Consider the following 24,136-nt stretch of genomic DNA (forward strand, 5'->3'; position numbering starts at 1 on the left):
GGCCTTCATGACCTTCCAACCCGAATTACTAAGCACAAAAACTAATACAATAATATCCATGATATTTCCAACTCACCTACAGCAAATCAAATTTTACTTCAAGAATATTATCAAAAAAAAAAAAAGATTTTACTTCAAGAAATACGTGCGTGACAACTTTTACAGCAAAGAAACTTAGTAAAAAACTCCATTAATGTCGTCAATTATATTGCTTGTATGATATAGAATTGTCATAGTGTATTGCTCAAGTAATTGATTATGGTGTGTGGACTACCTGCATTAGAGAGAGTGTGAGAGAGAGCATATGGACAACATGCACGCCTATTTATATACTTTTATTCAAGAATCATATTCACAAGAGAGACAGTATGGAAATAAGGGTTGAAGAAGATGCTATAACAGAACTCTACAATGCATCAGTGAATGGATACACAAACACATTGTACAACTATATTGTATTCGTTGATCCATAAAGACCCACAGCTCCTTAATAAAATTTCACTAACTTCTTGGAGCGAAACTCCATTACACATATCAGTTTTAGCCGGCCATCTTGATTTTAGCAGCTCTTCTATTCCTAAAACCCCAACTCGCTGTCGAGTTGGACTCCCATGGACGTTGTCCCCTTCACTTAGCTTCCGCTGAGGGCCACATAGAGATCGTCCAAACACTGTTACAAGCAAACAACAACGCGTGCTTATTCGTGATCAGGATGGGAGAATTCCTCTCCACTATGCAGCTCAAAGAGGACGAGTTGATGTTGTGAGGGAGTTGATCACTGCTTGGCCAGACTCAGCTCGAGTTGTGCTCAATGGAGGCGAGTCTATTCTGCACGTATGTGTTAAATACAACCAATTAGAGGCTTCAAAATTGTTGGTGGAATCTATGAGTGATGAAGCCAATTTTCTCAATTCCAAAGACCCTGAAAAGGTGGCAACACTTTCCTACATTTAGCTGTGATGCTAAAGAAAACAGAGGTATTTTTTTCCCTTCTTCCATCTATGTATATATAGTTGCTTAGAAACAAATTGTTAGAAACTATTGAATGTTAAAAAAGTGTGTAAAACACCTATGAACGTTTAAACCCTCAAATTACAAATTACTAACACAATGTATGTGCGGAATATGAAAATAAGCTAAAATAGAATATGTAAAATAATCTAAACTGAAATTAATCACAACCACAATAGTAATTAAAGGGTAAAGATTAAGGGAAGAGAGATGCAAACAGAAAGACAACACAACAATGTGTTATCGAAGAGGAAACCGAAGTTCTTGGCGAAAAACCTCTCCGCCTCCCTCCAAGCGGTCAATAATCCACTAAAGAATAAAGTTGGGATACATGAATAGCAAAAAACCCTCTAAGACTAATCTACTCAGTGCACCTAAGCCCTCCAAGCTTCTTGCTCCAACAAAGTCACGCCGAACGTTGTCTTCTTTAGCTTATTGGATCCCGCAATAAGCTCATTGCATCAACCAAAATTAATTGGTCCCTTTAGAACTGCTTCCCAAGTATCAAAATGTCTCCTCACAGATATGGGTATGGTGAGATAATGATTTGACTAATGTACCTCTCAAGGATGTAACAATGGAGAGGGTGAGAGTAGAGGAATTTGGAGAATCAAAGGATGAAGATTGTGGATGAGTCAATCTTGTTTTTTTTCTAGAATTTCTCTCTCAAAATTCTCTCTGGAAGCTCTCTACATTTCGTGGGTATAAGGGTATTTATAGTAGGTTGTGTATGGAATGCAAAAAGTCAGTTACAGCCAAATAGGACATTTTGGCGACTTGAGCTCGCGACTGGAACGAGTCACGATTTTGAGTCGCGAGCTAATTGCCTAGCCAGCTGGAGGTTTTGTCTTGTAGTGCAACAGCTGGCGTAACCGTTCAGCTTCCCTTGCATGCTTCACACATGTGCCATCTTTGGCGACTCGCCAGTCGAGAGTCAGTCGCGAAATCCAGTTGTGAGGCTCTTCTTGAATGCACACTTTTGAGCTTTTCTTCACACTCTCTCACACATTATCCTTACATGATTCCTACCTAAATACAGGGTTTCTAAATGCTGAATTACAAGAAAATTTAGCACGGAATAAAGCCAACAAAATGATTGAATAAATTCAACCTTACAATCTCCCCTTTTGGCTATTCTTTAACAAAACCCTAAAACAAACTCTAGACTTAACATGTGAGTTGGGAATAGTTGAACAAAACTCACTCACACCTAACTCTAGAATCTGTGAAGCTCTTGAACCATACAAACAAGTATATCCTAAAAATAACAACACAATACGATCATTGTAAGCAGAAAACTTGAAATGCATATGGAGCAAGCACAATGCAATCAAGCAATAAAGAATACCAGCAATAAAGCATGGCTTGACCAAAAATGAGCAATCACTAGAAATAGTGACCACAATGATCATTCGGATATGCAAGCTTATAAGCTTAATGCAAAGTATCATTTACATGTCCAACACTCAACGGATACAACAACACAAGGTAATTACATCAAGGATATAAAATCCAACAATGGCACAAAAGTGATGTACTAAAAGAAATGCATAACATTAACTAAAAGTACTAAGCTACAAAGCTTAGGTACAAAACAAAGCAACATAATCTAAAAACACAACAAAAACATATGCCTTCAACATCAATACTCCCCCTTTGATTGAGCTCTTACTCCCCCTATCATCATCATCTCCCCTTTTTTGTCATGAATGGCCAAAGGCTACTGCTGGGTAGTGAAGCTGTCAAACTTTGTTGAAAGAAGATTTATCTGCTCTTGGATTGTAGCCAGTCTGTTAGATTGCTCATTCTGGACTTCACAAAGATGATGAAGCTCAGCTTCATTTGCCACGCCCTCTTGAGCTTGAGGATTGTTCTTCAGCTTCTATCTCAATTTCCATAGGTTCTCCTTGATCTTGATCACCCTCCTCTTCATCACTCGGAAGACGAACTTTGATCCGTGTAATGGCTAGAGCATTGATAGCTGAAGGAGTAGACATGAGGCTGGTATCTTCAGGAATTTCCACACCCTTTGCTCAAAAAAGCTGCATGAGTAGACTAGGGAAAATCAGCTTTGCCCTTGAAGAGATTCTTGTTTCATCAGCAATAATGCAGAAGATATAAGCACTAATATCAATATAAGTGTTCTCCTGAAGCTCTATGAGAAAAATGGCTCTTGCATTATTGCTAGTGGTCAGCTTCTTTACCAGGTATAGGTTGAACATCATAATGTATGTGAGACATCTAAGGTTCTGTGGAAAAGCAGTAGTATTGAGACATTTTCCTTCTCTGACTCCACCAATGTAATATTGAACAATTTCAATGGAGAGCATTTTGTCTTTGTAATGTGTGAAATCATGGTCTATATTGAATTCATGGCCTCTTATCCAAAAGTTGATTTTATCCTCTCTTAAGACTGCATTGGCATAGAATTCTCTGATCAATGGTTCACATACCTTGGGCAGATTACTAAGGAGCTTGTCCCATCCTCTATCCGGAAAACAACTTGGAATGAAGTAGTCCTTCAAATTAGCCAAATTCACAAATCTCTCTTGGATGATAGGAGCCTTCGAATAAAACTTATTATATCTCTCAAAATGTTTGGTAGACCTAAACTTTGTATTGCCCATTTTCTTTCTCTTGTCAGCCTTTTGTGCAGTGGTCTTCTTCTTTGGAGTCATCTGCACAAACATAACAGCAAGGACCACAAAACAGAGCTAAACATATGGTAACACCAAAAATTAGTAATAAATTAGTATTACTAACAAGGACAAAGAAGTAGACCAAAGATTTAGTCTATAGCACACATCTTGACATGAGAGAACACACAGCAACAAAACATAGTAGAGCTTAAAAAAAACTTCAAACAGAGCACACTGTGAGTGTGTGCTCAAAACTTTCAAGAACAACCTAGGGCAAAATGCAGCCCACACAACTAGTGACGCAAAACACAATCAGTGTATACCAAAGACACCCACAAACATTATATTCCACAAAAACACTAAAAACACAAGAAAATGTCTACGGGACATTTACTATGGATATGATATGCACAACACAACTCAGATCAAGAAACATACTCAAAAATGAAAAGCAAGCATGAGAGCATGTATATCAAGCATCATATTATCAATAACAACAAAACCCATTCAACAAACTCAACAAGAATTACCCAAACCATATTCGAAACACAAGTATTCAAAACTCATCAAAAACCCAAAATCCAAGAAATTAAGGGGCATAAACATGAAATACTTTGAGAAAAATGGAAAACCCATACCTTTTCTTGAAGCTTGAAGTTTGAAGATGATGAAAATGGTGGATTTTCTAGTGAAACACGGTGAGTTTGTGAGAGGGAGACAATGAACAGTCACAATGTGCGAGGGAAAAATGAAAAGTTTTTGAAAACTGCTCCGAAAATAACCCTCATTGTGCAAAACACGCGATTTTCGCGACTAGATTGAGTTGTGAACAAGTCGCCAAAGCAAGCCGCCAAAAACCCTTGTGACAAAATTTGGAAATATTTGTCTAAGTGTTTTTCGCGACTGGAAGTTCCACCCGCGAGTAAGTCGTGACAGGAGTCACCAAACTTTCTGAGTAAACTCGCGACTAGAGATTTCACTCACGAGCAAGTCACCAAACTGATTCGAGAGAATTTTAAAAACCAGGTTTTCGAAATTTTTTCTAAGTTCTTTTTGCAACTGGGCCATGACCCGCTAGAGAGTCGCCAGGAGCTTCTATGTAAGCTCACGGCTAGGGTCTCTCAACTAGCTTGATTCGTGAGGCAAGTCGCCAAAACAAGGTTGCACAGTTTTTGATATTTTTGAAAATTTTCAAAACAAAAATACTTTCCAAAAACAAATAAAACACTTAAAAATCTTTTTGTGTTTGATTAATATATAATTGAGCATGTACAACATATTTAATCATGTATAATCACACAAATGAATAAGGCATTCCTTGAACACAGACATGTGTAATGTGTGTAGGTACCAAAAATGAGATGGTCATTAGCCTAATGTGAAGCTTCAATGATCAATTCAACCATGATATACACAATTAGCACGAGGAAAAGTGACCAATCTCCATTATAGAAATATGCATATATGACCTCCAACAAAACTTAATTACATAATTCTGAAGCTTTTCATTTTGCTTCATACACATCATATCATTTGATCTTTTATAATCAATACATCTCATTTTGAGATCGATACTTGAAATTTTTTATATTTCAATTTAATGAGCAAGCCTTTGGCTCTTTGAGCATCATACACTTTTCATAAAAGCCACTTTCCCTTTTTCCTAGTCAAATACTAGTATATGCGACGACTTTTGTAGCTTATTATCTCTATTTATTTTGAAATTTACACTCGTTGAGCTCTTTAAACAAAAAATAAAATAAAAGAGTGGGAAGATATATAGGCACAAATCTATGCAAGTTTCAAGATCAACAAAACCATTGACTAATCATTCATGACAAGTTTGAAGATCTATTTACAAAAGTCACATAGATTTCAAGATATTTTCCACAATGATAAGAGTACATAAAGAATAAGCTACGCTCGTAAATGCATAAAGCCATTAGTACAAAGGTATAAGGCAAAACATGGTTGAGACAATACATAATAATGTTGATCAAACTTTTTGGATTTTCTGCTTTTTATGTGTTTTTGGATTTTTGACACAAAAACAAGTAAAGATTGACAAAAAAAAAATTGTAAAAACATTCAAAGCAAAAAGCAAACAAACATAATTTTCAACACATGTTGGAATGATAACAAAAAGCACACAACCAAACAAAGTCACAAAACATAGGAAGTATTAATGTATGGACATGTTGTAATACTTATGCATGAGTACCCTTCTTCACCCACACGACACTTGCGTTTGAGGTGATATCCTTAGAGGATTGGGTACCATTGTTCTGACTTTTAAACCTTCTGGTGAAGCTTGTCAAATAGGTGGTGAAAGCATTAATCATCTTCATCAAATCCCTCATTCTGGGATTACTTTCTTGACATTTTGGTTGCTCAGTAGTCCAATTCCCTTTGCCATGTCTTGGTCCTCTCGACCTTTGAGCACTTGAATTCTTCAATGCTTGAAGCTTATGACAATTTGATCTGTTGTGTCCTGGAATTCCACAATGATGGCAGAAATGTTGAGTTCTAGAACCTCTTTGTGACTTTGGGAGAGATTTCCCTTTACCCTTAGGTTTGACCACTGATTGGTTAGGAGGCTTAGTCAAAACTCGTTGGTCAGTCACATTCCGCTTCTTTTTCGGCTTCACTTTCTCAACAATTGAAGTTTCTACCACTAGTTCCTTAGCTTTCACAAACTTTATTTCCTTGAGTATATTGGTAGCCGAACTGCTCTCTCCAGTGTATCCCAATCTGCTTTTGTCGGAAAAAGGTTTTTGGTGGGCAAGCATTTCATCAAGCTTCTTAGAGGAGACCCGCTCTACTTTAGCATTAGCTTGAACCACCTCATGCTCAAGAAATTTTATCTTTGAGTAGGCTTCGGTTAGGTCTCCACTCAATGTCTCGACTTCACACTTAGTCTCCTTGTATCAGACTAAAAGACACTTGTAGTCTTGCTCTGCTCTCTTCATTTTCTTAATGGCTGCGTTAGCCACTTTTGCATATTCACCGGTCTTCTCAAGGAGGGAGTTGTAGGTCTCTTGCAGTCCCTCTATTCTTTCATCTTCCTCATCATCGGATTCTTCTGCTACTCCCACTGACTCCAATTCAGTGTACTCACCAAGCTCTTTCACCAACACACTTAAATCATTTGAAGATTCCAAAGGAGCAATGGTCATGAATGCAGAGAAGTTTTCCTCTCCATCACAGCTTTCATTTGAATTTGAATCAGAGGAGTCGGAATCAATAAGAGTGGTGGCATACACCTTGCCCTTCCCTCTCAAATAATTAGGACACTCTTTCTTGAGATGTCCATGCCCATGGCATTCGAAGCATGTGATTCCTTGAGAGGATTGAGACTCCTTCCCATCTTTCCTCTTGAATTCCTTTTTATATTTTCCGAAACTTGGGAATTTTCCCTTCTCAGTAAATTTTCCATTCTTCTTGAATTTCAAGAACTTTTGGAAATTCTTTACAAGATATGCCACATCTTTCTCGATCTCATCCTCATCCGATGAGTCGTGAGTTTCCACCCTCTCATTGATCGTCTTTAGAACAAGGGATTTGCTCTTCCTTTATGAGAGCAATGACAGCTCATAAGTTTGAAGTGAGCCAATTAGTTCTTGAACTTTGATATCATCAAGATCCTTGATTTCTTCAATTGCTGTAACCTTTGCATGGAAGCTCTCCGGCAATGATCGAAGGATTTTCCTCACTATCTTTAAGTCCTTCGTCTTTTCACCCAAGTTGAACTCGCTTATAACCACCTCATTCAGCTTGCCATAGAATGAGTCGAATGAATTGTCATCACTCATTTTCAGCTCTTCAAATCGAGTGGCTAGCATCTATAACTTAGTGTCCTTGACCTTTTTTGTGCCTTCATAGGTGGTCTCCAATATTTGCCATGCCTCCTTAACAATTGTTACGTGAGAAATCCTGTGAAACTCATCTAGAGAAACACCATAAAAGATAGCATTCAGTGTCTTGCTATTTGCATGGGCTGCCGCAAGAGCCACCTTATCCTATGTGGATTTAGTGGCCTCCAGCCTAGTCCATCCTACATCTACTACATCTCAAACAGTCTCATCAATTGAACATAAGAATGCCCTAATGCAAAATTTCCAAAATGCATAGTTGCTTCCATCAAAATATGGTGAAGCAATGAGAGATTGGGATCGATCCTTCTCAAATGGGGTCAAGGATCGCACTTAGGTAATTAAACCACACCAAGTGTACCTGCTTTGATACCAATTGAATGTTAAAAAAGTGTGTAAAACACCTATGAACGTTTAGATCTCCAAATTACAAATTACTAACACAAGCTTATTATCAAACAATGTATGTACGGAATATGAAAATAAGCTAAAACAGAATAGATAAAATAATCTAAACTGAAATTAATCACAACCATAACAGTAATTAAAGGGTAAAGATTAAGAGAAGAGAGATGCAAACACAAAGACAATACAGCGATGTGTTAACAAAGAGAAAACCGAAGTCCTCAGGGAAAATCTCTCCGCTGCCCTCTAAGCAGTTAACAATCCACTAGAGAATAAAGTTGGGATACATGAATAGCAGAAGACCCTCCAAGCCTAATCTACCCAATGCACCTAAGCCCTCCAAGCTTTTTGCTCCAACAGGGTTACACCAAACCTTATCTTCTCTAACTTACTGAATCCCACAATAAGCCTATTGCATCAACCAAAATTAATTGGTCCCTTCAAAACTACTTCCCAAGTGCCAAAATGCCTCCTAACAGATATGAGTATGGTGAGATAAGGATTCGGCTAATATACCTCTTAAGGATGTAACAATAGAGAGGATGAGAGTAGAGGAATTTGGAGAATCAAAGGATGAAAATTGTGGATGAGTCAATCTTGTTTTTATCTAAGGTTTCTCTCTCAAAATTCTCTTTGGAAGCTCTCTAGATTTCATGGGCATAAGGGTATTTATAGTAGGGTATGTATAGAATGTGAAAAGTCAGTTACAGCCAAACAAGGCATTCTGGCGACTCGAGCTCGCGACTAGAACGAGTCGCGAGTTTGAGTCGTGAGCTAACTGTCTGGTCAGCTGAAGGTTTTGTCCTATAATGCAATAGCTAGCGTAAACCTTCAGCTCCCCTTGCATGCTTCACACGTGTGCCATTTTTGGCGACTCGCTAGTTGCGAGATCCAGTCACGAGGCTCTTCTTGAATGTACATTTTTGAGCTTTTCTTCACACTCAACACACTACCCTTACATGATTCCCACCTAAATACAGGGTTTTTAAATGCTGAATCACAAGCAAATTTGGCACAGAATAAAGCCAACAAAATGATTGAATAAATTCAACCTTACAACTATAATGCAATGGGCTTTAATTTGCAGATAGTGAAATTCTTGATTTCAGTGTCTAAAGTGAAAGAAGGAGCAGATTCTTTGAACAAAATGGGTTTTACAGCCCTAGAAATCCTAGATCACTATCCAAAAGAGTGGAAGAATGTCGCAATTCGAAATATTTTAATGGGTGCTGGGTTTGAAAGGGCAAATAACAAAACTAATCTTCCACCACAATCAACAGTTGTTGTTGGTCACCATGAACAAGCAAAACCAGCGCAACCAAGCAAGAACCGGTGGACAAAATGGTTAAAATATTTGAGCTACCAGGGTGATTGGTTAGAAGAGATGCGTGGTGCATTAATGGTTGTGGCTACTGTTATCACAGCAATCACTTTCTAACCTATTCTCAATCCCCCAGGTGGTGTTTCGCAAGCAGATATAACCTTTAGCATTATTGGGAGTGATGGATATACACACAATATTACGTGTGCAGCTGGAACCTCACTCTTAGCCTGTAAGGATGAATACCCCACGTACTTAGTTTTCTTGATTTGCAATAGTGTCTCTTTCACTGCATCGTTGTATGTCATTTTTTTGCTTATTAGTGGATTTCCTGTTAGGAATAAGCTTTGCATGGGACTTTTGACACTTTCCATGTGTATCACTCTCACTTTCCTAGCCTTTACCTATATAATTGTATTCAGCATGCTGTTACCAGATCGTTTCTATGATAAGTTTTCGAATGAGGCGACAAATTTCATCATACCAGCTTCGGTTGAGGTTAGCTTGAATGCTGTGATTGGTTTGGTTCTCCTAATTCACACAATTCGCTTTCTTGCCTGGTTGGTACTAAAGATATGACAGTTCACCTCATACATGCAACGGCGCAAGTAATTTATTTGGACAATTAAGATTGGACCGACTTGAATCTAAGATCGGAGACTGCAATTTCTGTTACTACTTGGAATTTCAATCGTCTTTTGGATTGTAATGTCATGGCAAGTTTTTTTTTTTTTTTTTTTTTTTACAAGATAGAATTTCTACTCTAATCTAATCTAAGTGTATATGTGTGTGAAGCTCCCTCCTAGAGACTTGAAATTCGGCCTTTACCCCCCACATCCTACAAGCACTTATACTTGTGGAGTGACTAACACACCAAGAGTGTGCGATGGTGTGACAAGTTATATAGTGTTCAACTCAATCAACACCATATTGATATCATAATGTATTGGCTACTTTTCAAATAGAGAAGGTATTTTCTTCTTCTTTATTTATTTCATGCCTTGAAATAAAGTTATGTATTGTTTTCCATTAAAAAAATGCTTTAACAACATCTAAATTCCTACCATATTAGTTAATATGATATCATCTGAAAATGTAATAGTGTTATTTAATTACAAATATTTAAAATAATAATTATATGTAAAGCTTCAAGGTCCAACTCAGGGCCATACACAACCCATTCATTTATCTTCAACTCAGTTGGGCTCGAGACCCACACTTGAATTACCATCTAGAAACCGAGGTCCATTTGATGAGTCCGTAGGTCGGATACCCAATAGACCATACCCACACTAGGGATGCTGGCCGGACTCTGGGCCCTCCCCTTTTGTTCCAATCCCATTGATACACTGAGCCTGCACGTCTGATTGAAAGTTGAAAAGGTCAACTTCCACAAGTTCCTCTCCATATTTAATTAAAATTTTCCAATTTATTATATGAAAATTTTATGAAATTAATATTTTCTTTGTGAGTTTGCTAGTTGGATTAGAATACTTTGAAAGTATTGGTAATCTTGATATTTTCAAAGAAGATATCCAAGTTCAAATTCCCTCCACAACTATTGAATTATAGAATAAAATAATTCTGACATATATGCCTTTGCATTTTTTGTTTTCTGTTTTTGTCATGATAAAAAAAAAAGCTGGCAACATTGTATAAGGGTTTTTTCATCTTTCACATAATAATTGACATCTGCCAAAATATTAACCCTGAAAACAAAAACGAAATCAAACTCTAATGACGCAAAGAAAAGTCGCAATAGACAAATGATCCATGTGAAATGTGGTTAGAAGAAATGAAAAGATGAGAAATGCTAGATCAACAACATTTTTATTTGTGGTAAAAAATTATTACTGATTCTAATATAGGCGTACTGCTAAAATTATTATTATTGTCTACTAGTAACCACCAATAACAAATTACTACTTGAAATTTATTTTAAAATTGTTGTTAAAATGTTATGAATATATTTAGTCTTATTAATGAGAAGATAGCTAGATAAACTCAAAAATATTAAGATGCTACACTAGCATATAAATTTCTTTGTTTTTTAATTTTTTAGGAGTGGGTTTTAGACTTTTAGTCCGTTTGGTATCAGTTTTGTGCTTATTTATTTATTTTTATGCGTGATTTATATAACTAGAGAGATTTTCCTTTAAAAATTCTGGTGTTCGTTGAAAATGGTAGCTTCAACGACTCAAATCATGAGTCAGGTGGTAGAGTATTTTGGGCTGTGATGGTTTTTCAGCTAGTGGGTAAAGAGGAGAAAGCACGAGGAGTGAGAGATGTAAGGCTTCGGGTGAGGGAAGTAACAGAGAGGGAATTAAAACATGATAATGAAAAGGGAAGTAGTACGCGTTTGATCTATAGCTAATACAATAGTTAAGTAGGTATTACTAATTTACCATTTCATTTGAGGTTAAATATGAGGATGAGTCCATCATCCACATTCCCCAGGTTTCGGTTGGTTTGTTGAAGATAACTACACAATATGTTAATTTTTTTGGAGTAAAAATTTTTAATTTTATTACTAACCCTTTTAGATTGATGTTGCAAATAAATTGAAAGTAGATGAGAAGAAATTTTATGTTACACTTCATGAAGAATTCAAGTTTCAAAACCAGATCAAGTTATTAAAGTATTCAAAGTATTTGTTTATTTGGAGTGGAAGATTTCAGATTTTCACCATCAACTCGAGAACGGGTTCGTTTCAAGTGGAGGTGTTTGATGTAGGACATCGTTTAATATTTAATTTTTGTAATTATTTAATTTTAGTATTTTTTATGAAATTTTATGTTATTTTAGGTTTAGGTGATTTATTTCCTTGTTTAGGTGTTATTAATGTTGTTTACTCAAATTAGGGTTTTATGTGTTTTTGTAGCCATCTTAAGGTTTCTAGCCAACCTTGGTTTTCTTTTTACTATTTAAATGCATTATAACCTCTAAAGGCAATTCAATTTTCAGATTAATAAAAATACAGACTTTTTCCCAAATTCTTTCTCTGGTAGATTCCAGTTTATCATCTTGTAGATTCAAGGAACCCCTTGTGGATTTGAGGTTCATTACCAGAAGTTAATAGTTTAGTTTCTGTTCCATCTAGAGAGTATCTTGTGTGCTTTTTTCAGGCTTCCGCAACATCAATTTGAAAGTGTGATGGTCCTTTTTGAATGAGGATTATATTGTTCTTTGCCCTTTTCGTTTCTCACAGCCAAACAACCATGAAATTGGATCATCTCCATTTCATTCGATAGCGAGATGATCAATTTTTAACAATAATTGTACGGTGCTTGCCTTTTCGTTGATTAGTGTTGGTTGAAAAATATACCTTGAATACACTTTGATTTAAATAGCTATGCATGACATACAAGTATTACGGGGTGTAAAAATGATGCATTAGTCATTTTATATAAATGTTGTACAATTTTTTTTTTTTTTAAAATAAGAGTCCCTTAGTTAAATTTTATACATAAATTTATAAATTTTTATATAAAAATATATTAAGAGGAAGAATTTTAAAAAGCTAAGGTCTATGACCTCCTATCGCACATTAAATGTATTTGAATTGGTAAACATAAGATCTCAATCATTTATCCTTATCTCTTGGTGAAAAATCCTTATCTCTTGGTAAAAAATTGGAATAGATTAGGAGATTCTTTTTCCACGTCGTTTCTATGGTAAATGGACCCTTCGCATTTTGTAATATTTCCTTATCTCACCTAAGTTTAAAGTCCACATCCTTTTAAGACATAAATCATCTCATGAATTTTTTAAAGTAAAAAGGGAGGGATCTTGAAAGGTAAAAGTTTCAGTGAACATGAGCGAATCATTATAACAAGCAAGCAATATAAAATAAACAAAAAAAAAATAGCAACATAACTATAAAACTATATATTTATCTACATATCCCTCATTGGGTACTCGGGTGGTTGGCTCATAGGTCTGAATCGGTTTTAGGTGCTTTTAATGTTATTTAGTCAAATTAGGGCTTTATGTGCTTTCGTAGCCGTTTTAGGGTTTCTAGCCAACCTAGGTTTTCTTTTTACTATTTAAACGCATTATACCCTCTAAAGGCAATTCAGTTTTTAGAGTAATAAAAATACACACTTTTTTGGCAAATTCTTTCTCTGGTAGATTCTAGTTTATTACCTTGTAGATTCAAGGAACCCCTCGTAGATTTGAGGTTCATTACCAGAAGTAAATAGTTTAGTTTGTGTTCCATCTAGAGAGTATCGTGCGTGCTTTCTTCAGGCTCCCACTACATCAATTTGAAAGTGTGATGATCCTTTTTGAATGAGGATTATATTTGTTAGGTTCTAAGACTTTAGGAACTAATTATGTATTAGAACTTTACTTTGTATATGTTAGCAAACCATGATCAAAACATTTAGTCTAGGTTTAGACTTGCTCAAATATTGGTTTTATGTAAGGTTTGAATCGAGTAATTGCAGGAATTTAATGGTCAAAAATTAGATTCGATCTATCGAATCTCGCAGAACAAGATTTTCTGCAATATTATCAAAACAGCCAAGCCCATATGACCTGTAGGGTTAAGTGTTTCACTCCAAGTATAAAAAGAAAAACCCTAAAGGTTGAGTTGTGTGTTGAATCTTTTTGTGAGATCTAAAGGTTTTTACCTTCACACACATACATTGAGCTATTAAGATCAAGATCCATGTCAAGAACTTGATGGTTGTTTCAATTGCTGCATTAGGAACTTTAAAGAAGATCTTAAACCTTTAAGTGGAGTCTCAAAGTCACAAGTAGGTGAACTTGTGGTTGTTACAGATCAAGGAAAGAAGTACTCCGTGGACTTAGAGCTATCACTTGGTCATGATAGTAAGTTCTCTACACGAGGTAGTAATAGGATGTCAGTGGTCTAAGTCTTATTGTACAAACTTCAATTCTTTCATAGTGGATCTGTTTTTACCTTGAGGATAGCTAGGTTAAATCCTCCCCAAATTTTTTATCTTTTAGATTTTCCTGTGTCATCATCTTTGTGTTCTTTACTTTCTACATTATATTTGTTCTACACATATTTGTTTAACCTAGACTTAATTAACGAACTTGTTAATCAACTTGGCTTAATATTAGGTTAAACATATTGTGATAAGGGCCTAAAACTTAACAAGTGGTATCAGAGCGGGTTAGCTCTTGTGTTAGATCTCTTGATCTACAAGTTGATCCTTGACGCCTATTGTCATGGAACACGATCACTCTCTTGTGATCCCTCCACACTTTGATGGGAATAATTATGCCTATTGGAAGGTTAGGATGAAAGCCTTCTTGAAATCTATAGATGAGAGAGTGGAACTCTATTGAATATGGATGGGAGAAACCGACTACTCCTGTTAGTGAATGGTCTATTTCCCAAAAAGAAGCAACCGCTTTCAATAGCAAAACCATGAATGCTATTTTTAATGTTGTTTCTATGGAGGAGTTTAGGAGAATCTCAAATGTTAAGATTGCTCATACTGCTTGGAAAACTCTCCAAACTATGCATGCCACACTTTGATGGGAATAATTATGCCTATTGGAAGGTTAGGATGAAAGCCTTCTTGAAATCTATAGATGAGAAAGTGGAACTCTATTGAATATGGATGGGAGAAACCGACTACTCCTGTTAGTGAGTGGTCTATTTCCCAAAAAGAAGCAACCGCTTTCAATAGCAAAACCATGAATGCTATTTTTAATGCTGTTTCTATGGAAGAGTTTAGGAGAATCTCAAATGTTGAGATTGCTCATACTGCTTGGAAAACTCTCCAAACTATGCATGAAGGCACAAATGCGGTTAAAATTAACCAGTTGTAACAGTTAACAATTAGATTTGAAAGCATTAGGATGTCTAAAGATGAAAGTTTTGATGAATTCTATGCTAAACTTAATGATATTGTTAATTCTGCATTTAATTTGGGTGAAATTTATGATCAACCTAAGATTGTTAGGAAGATTCTTAGATCCTTAACTGAAGACTTTAGACCCAAGGTAACTTCTATTAATAAAAGCAAAGATGTGGACTCCATCCCTATTGGTGAACTTGTAGAATCTCTTCAGTCCTATGAGTTAGACCTACCTAAAACCAACAAATCCAAATCAATGGCTCTTAAGTTAGTTGATGATGTTAATGATAATGGATTTGATGATGAACTCTCTTCTACAGAGATTGCATACATTGCCAAAAACTTTAGAAACTTTTTTAGTAATAACAACAAAATGGAAAGAGGTAAAAACAATGCTGAACCTAAGAACTTTAAGAAAAATAAACCAACTAAATTCAATAATTAAGAAAAATTAAAAGAAAAAGTTGGTCAATCTTTTGGTAATCCACTAAGTCAATAATGTTTTGATTGTTAAGGGTATGGTCATATGAAATCTGAATGTCCAACATTCTTGAGATCAAAGGGTAAAAGTATGGCTATAACCCTTAGTGATGATGAAGTTTCTAATCACGAGACTGGAAGTGATGAAGATGGAAACTTCTTTGCTTTCACAGCTATTACTGTAGTTAATGAAAGCAATCTGATTGAAGAGAACCCTTTTGATGGGAAACTCTCTGACAGTGTTGACTTGCAATAAGTTTATAACAAGTTGTGCAAGGTTGCTACAATGGATGCAATGAGTGTTGATTTAGGGCTTAAGAAGATAGCCACTCTAGAAAAAGAAAAAGAAAAACTTGTTGCTAAATTTGCTTGATGCTAATGAACTAATTAATAAGGTGAAGACTGAAAATTGTATGCTGCTTGATATTTAAGAATCTAGAACTAGAATTATCTGTTGCTAAAGAAAAAAAAAATAGGTCTACTAGTTCTAAACTAGATTACATGCTGAGTATTCAGAAGTCTCCCTTAGATAAATCAGGTTTAGGTTTTGTTGATAGCATCTCTGTGTCTAAAACTCATTCAACAAACTTTGTTCCTTCTTCTAAACCATCTAAAGTTGAAAATGTTAAGCCAAAAGAAAAAGTTTATGCTCCTAGGAAGATTAGGGTAGATCTTAAAGAGTTTAAGCCTAGGAATCCTAACTTACCTAAGGGTAAGAAGCATGATAGACTTTTGTGAGTTATTCATTTTTGTGGAAAAGCTGGGCATACTCACCCAAATTGTTTCAAGTTGTAAGCTATTAAGCAAGCAAATAAGCAAAAAGTATTTGTGCCCTAAGCACAAGGTCCTATGGTACTTATTGGTGAATTGGTAAAGGCTTTAAGCCTTTATTCCAATGCTGGAGTTACTCATTATTATAATCTGAATCATAACTCCAAAGCCAAAGTTGTATCTAAATAGCTTTGGATGCAAAAGACTTAATTTAATTGAGTCTTTTTGACATGGTTCTTGTGCTTCTTTTCAAAATCCTTTGTGACCACTTTCTTGATTCTTTTTTTTTTTTTTTAAGGATTTGCATTGCATTACATTCATGCATTTCATATTAGGTTGTTTTTGTTTGTTTTTCATAAAAAAAAAAACAAAAACAAAAAAAAAAACAAAAACAAAAAAACAAAAAAACAAAACAAAACAAAACAAAACAAAACAAAAAAAGGAAAAGAGGAATGTGGAAGAATGTATTTTTTATTACATATCATGGATGTGTACTTGAGGTTGGCCATTTTATCTTTGCATTTCATGCCTGTGTACATTGGTTAGTTTAGATGAGCTTATTTTTCTGCACTTTGCTAGTATGAGCTATGTAGTGCATGTTGTGTGTGAGTTGTTTTATAGTTTTTGATCATATGATCTTGATTTTGAAGTCACATGTCTTTGATTATAGGGACTAAAAACCATCTTACCATTGTAGCCAATCATGAACACCTTAGTGCATCTAAAAAGATTTTGTGCGAGAGAGAGTGTAGCACTTGCACATAAAAAATCATAAGGTGTTGCCTTTAAAAGAAAAGAAAAAGTTGAAAAAGAAAATATGCTTAAAAAATAAAACAAAATATGATAAGGCAAAAAAAAAATGCATGGTTGCAAGCTTGTTTTCTAGGAAATGTGGGAGTTATATGATGTAATTCTTTAGGTGATAGTCACTTTCAAATTTATGTGATGAATAATGTAGAAATTGTGATTGATTACTATCTACTTCTCACCTCACATGTAGCTCATGCTGTTACTAGTTGCACACACTTCACAAGTTATTCTTTGCTAAACTTAGTACATGAAGTTGTGTGTGAATTTGGTTTGGCCATCCAAGATTATATATTCTATGTTTTTAATACAAAATATGTTCAACGGTTGAAATTTTGGGGTAAAAAGGATTGAAAACCTTGTTTTTTAAGTTCTGGGTTGAAAACAAATGCTTTTGAAAAACTTTTAAACTCATTCTCATGCATTTTATTCATGAAATTATTTGACTTGAGTGTATTCTGCATAAACTTCTGTTGTTTTTAACAAATTCCATTTTTCTAGAATTTTGATCGATCGAATGTGTTTCTCGACTGATCAAAAATCCCTTGAGTTTTTAAAATTGGTTCTACCTAGTTCGATTGGTGCTCGATCAGTCGAAACTGTTTTTTGATTAATCGAATACTAATTTTGACCGAGCGAAAAAAAATTAAATTTTTTAAAGCTTACCTTCTATCTAGCTTGATTGGTACCCGATCGTTGCTCGACCGATCGAGTCTCGAAAGAAAAGAACAAAAAGTTTTTTCCCTCACGTGTTCATCACTTTTCAAAAAGTTTTTCTACCTTTTTCTCCTTTCTCCTTCACGACCGATCCAATCCAAGCTCCCTTGTCATTTTCTTTCTCAAATTTTTCAAAGGTTTTTGTCCTCAAGCATTGGTAAGACCTAAATACCCTTTCATTTTCATTTTAATTACATTTTTCATGCATTTTCTTTAAGATATTCGAACTAAATTTTTTTTGGGGATTTTGATGTTTGGGTTTTTTTATTCATTTTTGATCAATGGGTTTTTGTTCCTAGTTCATATACATGTGATTCTCATGCATTAATTTGATCAATGTTGTGTTTGAGAAAAATTTGAAATTCTAAGGCTTGAAACTTTGAGAAAAAGGGGTTTTTGTTCAATTGGGCTAAAATTGATGAAATTGACTTGTGCAATTGATAGATTAATTCATTATATGATGTTTTCTAACTAGTGTGATGATTAATTGCTCAATTTGATTTGGTTTTGAGAAATGGGTTTTTTTCAAAAATTTGTGGTTTTTTATTAAACCACTTGGTTCAAGTCAATTGTGGATAAATGTTGAAAAATTGAACATGTTAGGACATATGTGTTTCACTTGTTTAGAACATATGTTATTCATTATTTTTGTAATTAGCTAATCCTTTGTCAAAACACACTTTACTTGTAATTGGGTAGATTTAGGATGTGGTTAATGCTTCAAGAAACAAGGTTTCAAAATCAAGTGTTAAAGCCATGCAAGTCTGTCCAAGAAACAAGTTGAGAAGTGCTCTTCATTAAAGCTCGACAGCTGGCTCGACAGCTACATTTATTGAGCTTTAAGAAGCTGTTCTAGCCCCGAGGCTTGACAGTTGCTCAACAGCACCTCGACACCTATAGCTGTCGAGATTTAAGAAAAACAGACTCCTAGTTCTATTTTGATTCTAATCCGTGGATGTGTCTTTGGGCCTTCTTTTCTCCTAACCCTAGACATATAAAAGGATTATTCTAAGGGCCGTCGAAGTATGGTAAGTTGTACAAGTATTGAGAAATCCTTGTTCATACAAATTGTAACTTGAGACGAAGTTCTTGCCCTAGTTCATCTCTTTTGTGAAGAAGTTACTGTGCCTTTGCACCGTAGGGTTTTGTAACCAATCATCTTCTTGATCTTCATCGTGTGGATGAATTGAAGAACTTTGCAGCCAACAATCTTCTCTAGTTGGTGATTGAAGTCGCGTACTGGGTTCCGCGCATTTGGTTAGTCACGTACTTGGGAGCCATGCATTGAAAGGAGAAACTGTCACTATAGAACAAGTCCAATTAGGTATTGGGGTAAGGGTTCAATTGTAGGTTGGTAAGGTACTTGGGATTCCTTTACTTGTAACCGCTTGTTGTGATAATAGTGGAGTTTTGGAAGTGGTGACCTTAAAATCACCTGGTGGGGTTTTTGCCGTGTACGTTTTCCCTATTCATAAACAAATCACCGTGTCATTTATTTTTCGCTGCATACTTAGTTTAATTGGTGATTTGTTTGTGCTACCACGCTTTGCATGTTAAATTGGTTAATTAATTGAACTTGGCTAATTAATTAATTAATCCATCACAAAGAGTCAATACGTTTTTGGCCTATCAAGTGGTATCAGAGTGGGCACACTCTGATTAGGGTTTAATCTTTGTGTGTGATCCATTGACCCCTGTTTGTCGTGGATAGAGGTCAGTCTCTTATCATGCTTCCATTGTTTAATGGTATTACCTATGCATACTGGAAAGTACGCATGAGAGCTTTCTTGCAGTCTCTAGATGAAAAGGTGTGGCAAGCTGTGGAGATAGGCTGGACCAAGCCTAAAGAAGCGCCAGCCGATTGGGATGAAGCTAAGATCAAGGCGGCAAACTTCAACAGCAGAGCATTGAATGTCTTATTCAGTGCGGTCACTAATGAGGAGTTCAAGAAGATATCCTCCACTGAAACTGCTAAGGAAGCATGGACGATCCTCTAGACAACCTAAGAGGGAACAAAGGCTGTCAAAGATTCGAAACTACAAAGGCTCACTACAAGCTTCGAAGAAATTAAGATGGAGGAGGATGAGTCATTTGATGAGTTCTATGCCAAGCTCAAGGACATAGTGAACTCAGCCTTCAATCATGGGGAAACCATTCCTAAATCCAAGATTATGAGGAAAGTGCTTAGATCTCTACCCGAGAGATTCCATGCCAAGATCACAGCGATAGAGGAATCAAAGGATATTGACAAGATTCCTCTGACTAAGTTGGTTCGTAATCTGCAAACCTATGAGCTAGAATTGATAAGAATTGGTAAGTCAAGAAAAGGCAAGAGCATGGCACTAAAGGCCAAGAGCAGTGAGAAAGACGAGTCATCAGATCATGAAGACTCTAAGATGAAGTCCTACATCACCAGGCAATTCAAGAAATTCATAAAAAATGCCAATGGAAAAGGCTTCGACAAGGACTGTAGGCAATCTAGTTCTTCTTATTTCAAGAGCCAAGATAAAGGGAAGAAGGATGCAAGGGATGACGGTCAGTACACTGTTCCTGCAGGACCCAAGTGCTTTGGATGTCAAGGTTTCGATCACATGAAGTTGGAATGTCCTACATATCTCAAGAGCATTGGGAAGAGCAAGGCACTAGCTGCTACTTTCAGTGACACTGAGCCTGAGGATGATTCTGACAATGAGGATGACGGAATCTTGAATGCCTTCACTGCCCCTATCAATCCTACTGAAGGGGTTGTTGAAGATGTGGATGAAGAAGAGGAATTGGTGGAATCTAAGTTTGAAAAGATGGATGATCAAAATGATATCCATACAGCCTATGAGAAACTATACAAGCTTTCTGAGAAGCATGAGAAGCTCCATAGGCTAGCCACCAAGAAGCTCAATGATGTGGAACTTAACCGTGAGGAACTTTCCACAAAGTTTGATGAGGCTAATCAAACTATTCGGGCACTGAGATTCGAGAACAATTTCTTGGTTGAGAAGATCAAAAACCTTGAAGCAGAGCTGTTTCAAGTCAGAGCTCAATTGGAGAGGATATCAAGTACAAAGCTGGATGAGATGCTCAGCATTCAAAAATCTTCTTCTGATCGAACAAGACTGGGGTATGAATTCTCTTCTTCTAATATTACTTCTGCTAGTACTACTGTTTTTGTTCCTTCTGCTAATAATATTAAAATTGAAAACAATGATGTTAAAACTGAATTAGCTAGTGAGAACCTAGACAAGGGTAAATCTATCTTAGGAGCACCCCTAAGCTTGAGAAGAAGGACACTAAAAACCCTAGGACTAAGAAGGCTAACTTTCAAAAGCCTAAATAGAAGAAGCAGCATCTTTGTCATCATTGTGGTATTGCCGGTCATACTTGACCAAATTGCTATAAGTGGTTAGCCACTCAACAGAGCAATAGCATGATAGCATCTGGGAACCAGAATCAGCTTCAAACCTCTCTTGCTCCTCTTAGAGATCTTCTTAAAGCTCTAATGTTCCTTTCGAACTTGAACGGTTTCAATCCTTCCCCCTCATTACCAGTTCAAGGGTTCGCTAAGAGGAAAGGTTCTTCCAAGGTATGGAAGGAAAAGGGTTCCAAGTGATTTATTCACTTTTTCTCTCTCTCCCTTTCTTGTTTTTGTTTTGCATTCCCTATGTGTTTTGCTTTCTGTTTTTGAGTCAGTCTAGTTTTAGGCATTGTTTTATCTTGCTTAACATGTTTTTGTTTATGTGTTTTCAGTTTTATTTTAATTTTTGTTTTTTAAAAAAAATTAAAAAATCAGAAAAATACAAAAACAGTGTGTGTTTTGTGTACATTGGTTCTTGTGAACCTTAAAATGGCCATTGAAATAGAGCTTTCTAAATTTTGTATCTCTTGTAGCTAAGATGAGCATTCTTATGCACAACTAAGCAAGTGAGCTTTGTAGCTCTTTGTTTGTGATGAGTAAAGTTAAGGGATCTCTTGAACTTAACACTCATATCACTCTTTTTGACGGGTAGGACTAGAAAATCCTAAGAGAAAAGCATAAATAACCATCTCACCACTGTTACTCGCCAATCATGATACGACATCTGTATGCTTCAGCATAGCAAAAGTGCAATGTTAATGACATCTGTATGCTTCGGCATAGCAAAAGTGCAATGTCAAAAGGCTTAACATAATTGGGTATTTATTTTCTCTCCTTTGTATACCCATGCATGATTTGCTTAATAAAAATAAAATATGCAAAGAAAATAAAGGCAAAAAGATCAAAAAATGCTTTAAATATGATTGCAAGCGTGTTTTCTAGGAGATGTGGGAGTTATAGGATGTACCTCAAAGGTGATAGTCCCCATCAAACAGTTATGATTGTGTGTGAGTTAAAGTGATTTTCTCATATCTCAAATAGTCATAACATAGAGACACTTATGCAATCTTGCGATATTTTCACACACAACACGCAATATTCTTTGCTACTCTTGATACATGTGCAGGTACAATGTGATTTGGCCATCACAAGGTTTACATGTGTTGATGTATGCTCACTAAACTGTCTTGACTTGTTTTTGAAATATGAAATCGATTAGAGTTGTTTAGTGCGTGAGTGTGTATTTTGAGATCCCTGTGCTTAAAATTGTTGTTGAGAGATGTTTGTGAGAGTCCAATATGTTGTTTGGATCATTGGTTGAGGTGCATGCATGATTGCATTCATGTTTGTGTTTTTCCCTTCTCGAAAAACTGTTTCAAAAAGTTGGCTCGACACCTCCTCGATACCTCCTCGACACCTGGCTGTCTGTCGAGTTTTTCAGATTTTTCTTATTGCAATCTTGATAGCTTCTCGACACCTTCTGGATCGATCAAGAAACCTTCTGTCCTCCCGATAGATTCTCGACAACTGGTGGATTGATCGAGCATCTATTCTCGTGTCTTGTCTTTTTTTCTCGACACCATCTCGATAGCTGGATCTGTCGATGGTGTATTTCTCGCCACCTACCTCGATAGATGTCTCGACACTTCTCAATACTTGTATCTGTCGGGATTTACTAAGGTTCTATTTAAAGGTTCTATGTGATCGTGTTCTTATTTCTCTCCATCTCTCTCTCAACAGATTTGTCTTTTCACCTTCCCAACATCTCTCTCTCACTCCAAATCCTTTTCTCAAGGTTTCCTCAAGCTTTTTCATGTTTTTCTTCACTTGGTAAGCTTCTTAGCCCTCATTCTACATGCATTTCATGTTTTTGAAACCTAGGATTTGGGGTTTTTGAAAAGTTTTGGGGTTTTTCAAAATTGATGGGTTTTGGTTGAAATTTTTGGGATGGGTTTTTTAGTTTTGATCTTAAAAACTCCATAAATTGCATCACATTCGCATTCTAACAGTATTCTCATTCATTTAGATGTGTGAAATATGTTTGTGTGCTGGTAGGATTGGATTGAGCTGAGCCCATGATGTTTTTCATATTGCATGTCACATGTTCATGCATTCCCCATGCATACATTCTATCTTTTCAATATTCTTGTTATATTTGAATTATGTTGGAACTTTTCTGTGTGTTTCTTTCTCCCCCCTTTAATTCTGTTTGCGTTAGTAGTGTCTATGGCACCAAAACGTAAGTCTATTCCGACCCAGAACCCTCTTCGTTCTAGGGCCTCTTCATCTTTTGATTCCACTCCTATCTCTGTTCGGTTTCGTAATGAGAAAGCCCATCAGGACTTCTTAGAGACCTTCTCTAAACAAGGTGTTCATTCGGAATGCCACATTGTTCTAGCAGACTTTGCCGACACTGACCTTCCCGATGTCTTTCACAAACGGGAATGGGAGTCACTGTGTAATGTCCCGGTCACTTGTCCTTCCATGCTGATTCAGTAATTTTACTCCAACATGCATGGTTTCGATTATTTAGTACCTCTCTTTCTCACTCACGTTCGAGGTACGCGCATAGTTGTCACATCGGAGTTGGTGTCCGATGTGCTCCATGTTCCGAGGGTTGCGCATCCTGACTACCCTAGTTGGCAGCGTCTAAGGACTATGTCCAAATACGAGATGATTTCTGCTTTCTGTGAGCGTCCTTCTGATTAGGGTTAGCGCCAGATTATGTCATGTTGAACTTTTGCTAAAGGTCCTCGTTTCTTAAACATGGTAATGACTTTTTTCTTGCATCCTCTCTCTCACTACAACTCTATCATAGAGCCTCATGCTCGTTTTCAGTTGTCTCTTATTGAGGATCTTACCATTGACTTTCTTTCACATTTCATCTTTTCCATCTTAGATGTGTATAGGGATACGACTACCTGTGA

At 36.2% G+C, this 24,136-nt stretch overlaps 1 pseudogene; it reads left to right on the top strand.

Moving 5' to 3' along the window:
* The first annotated feature begins 368 nt into the window (after positions 1 to 368).
* LOC142634684 (uncharacterized) lies at positions 369 to 15,821 on the top strand (annotated as a pseudogene).
* The last annotated feature ends 8,315 nt before the right edge of the window (positions 15,822 to 24,136 follow it).

Source organism: Castanea sativa, chromosome 5 (assembly GCF_040712315.1).
Source record: "Castanea sativa cultivar Marrone di Chiusa Pesio chromosome 5, ASM4071231v1".
NCBI lineage: Eukaryota > Viridiplantae > Streptophyta > Magnoliopsida > Fagales > Fagaceae > Castanea > Castanea sativa.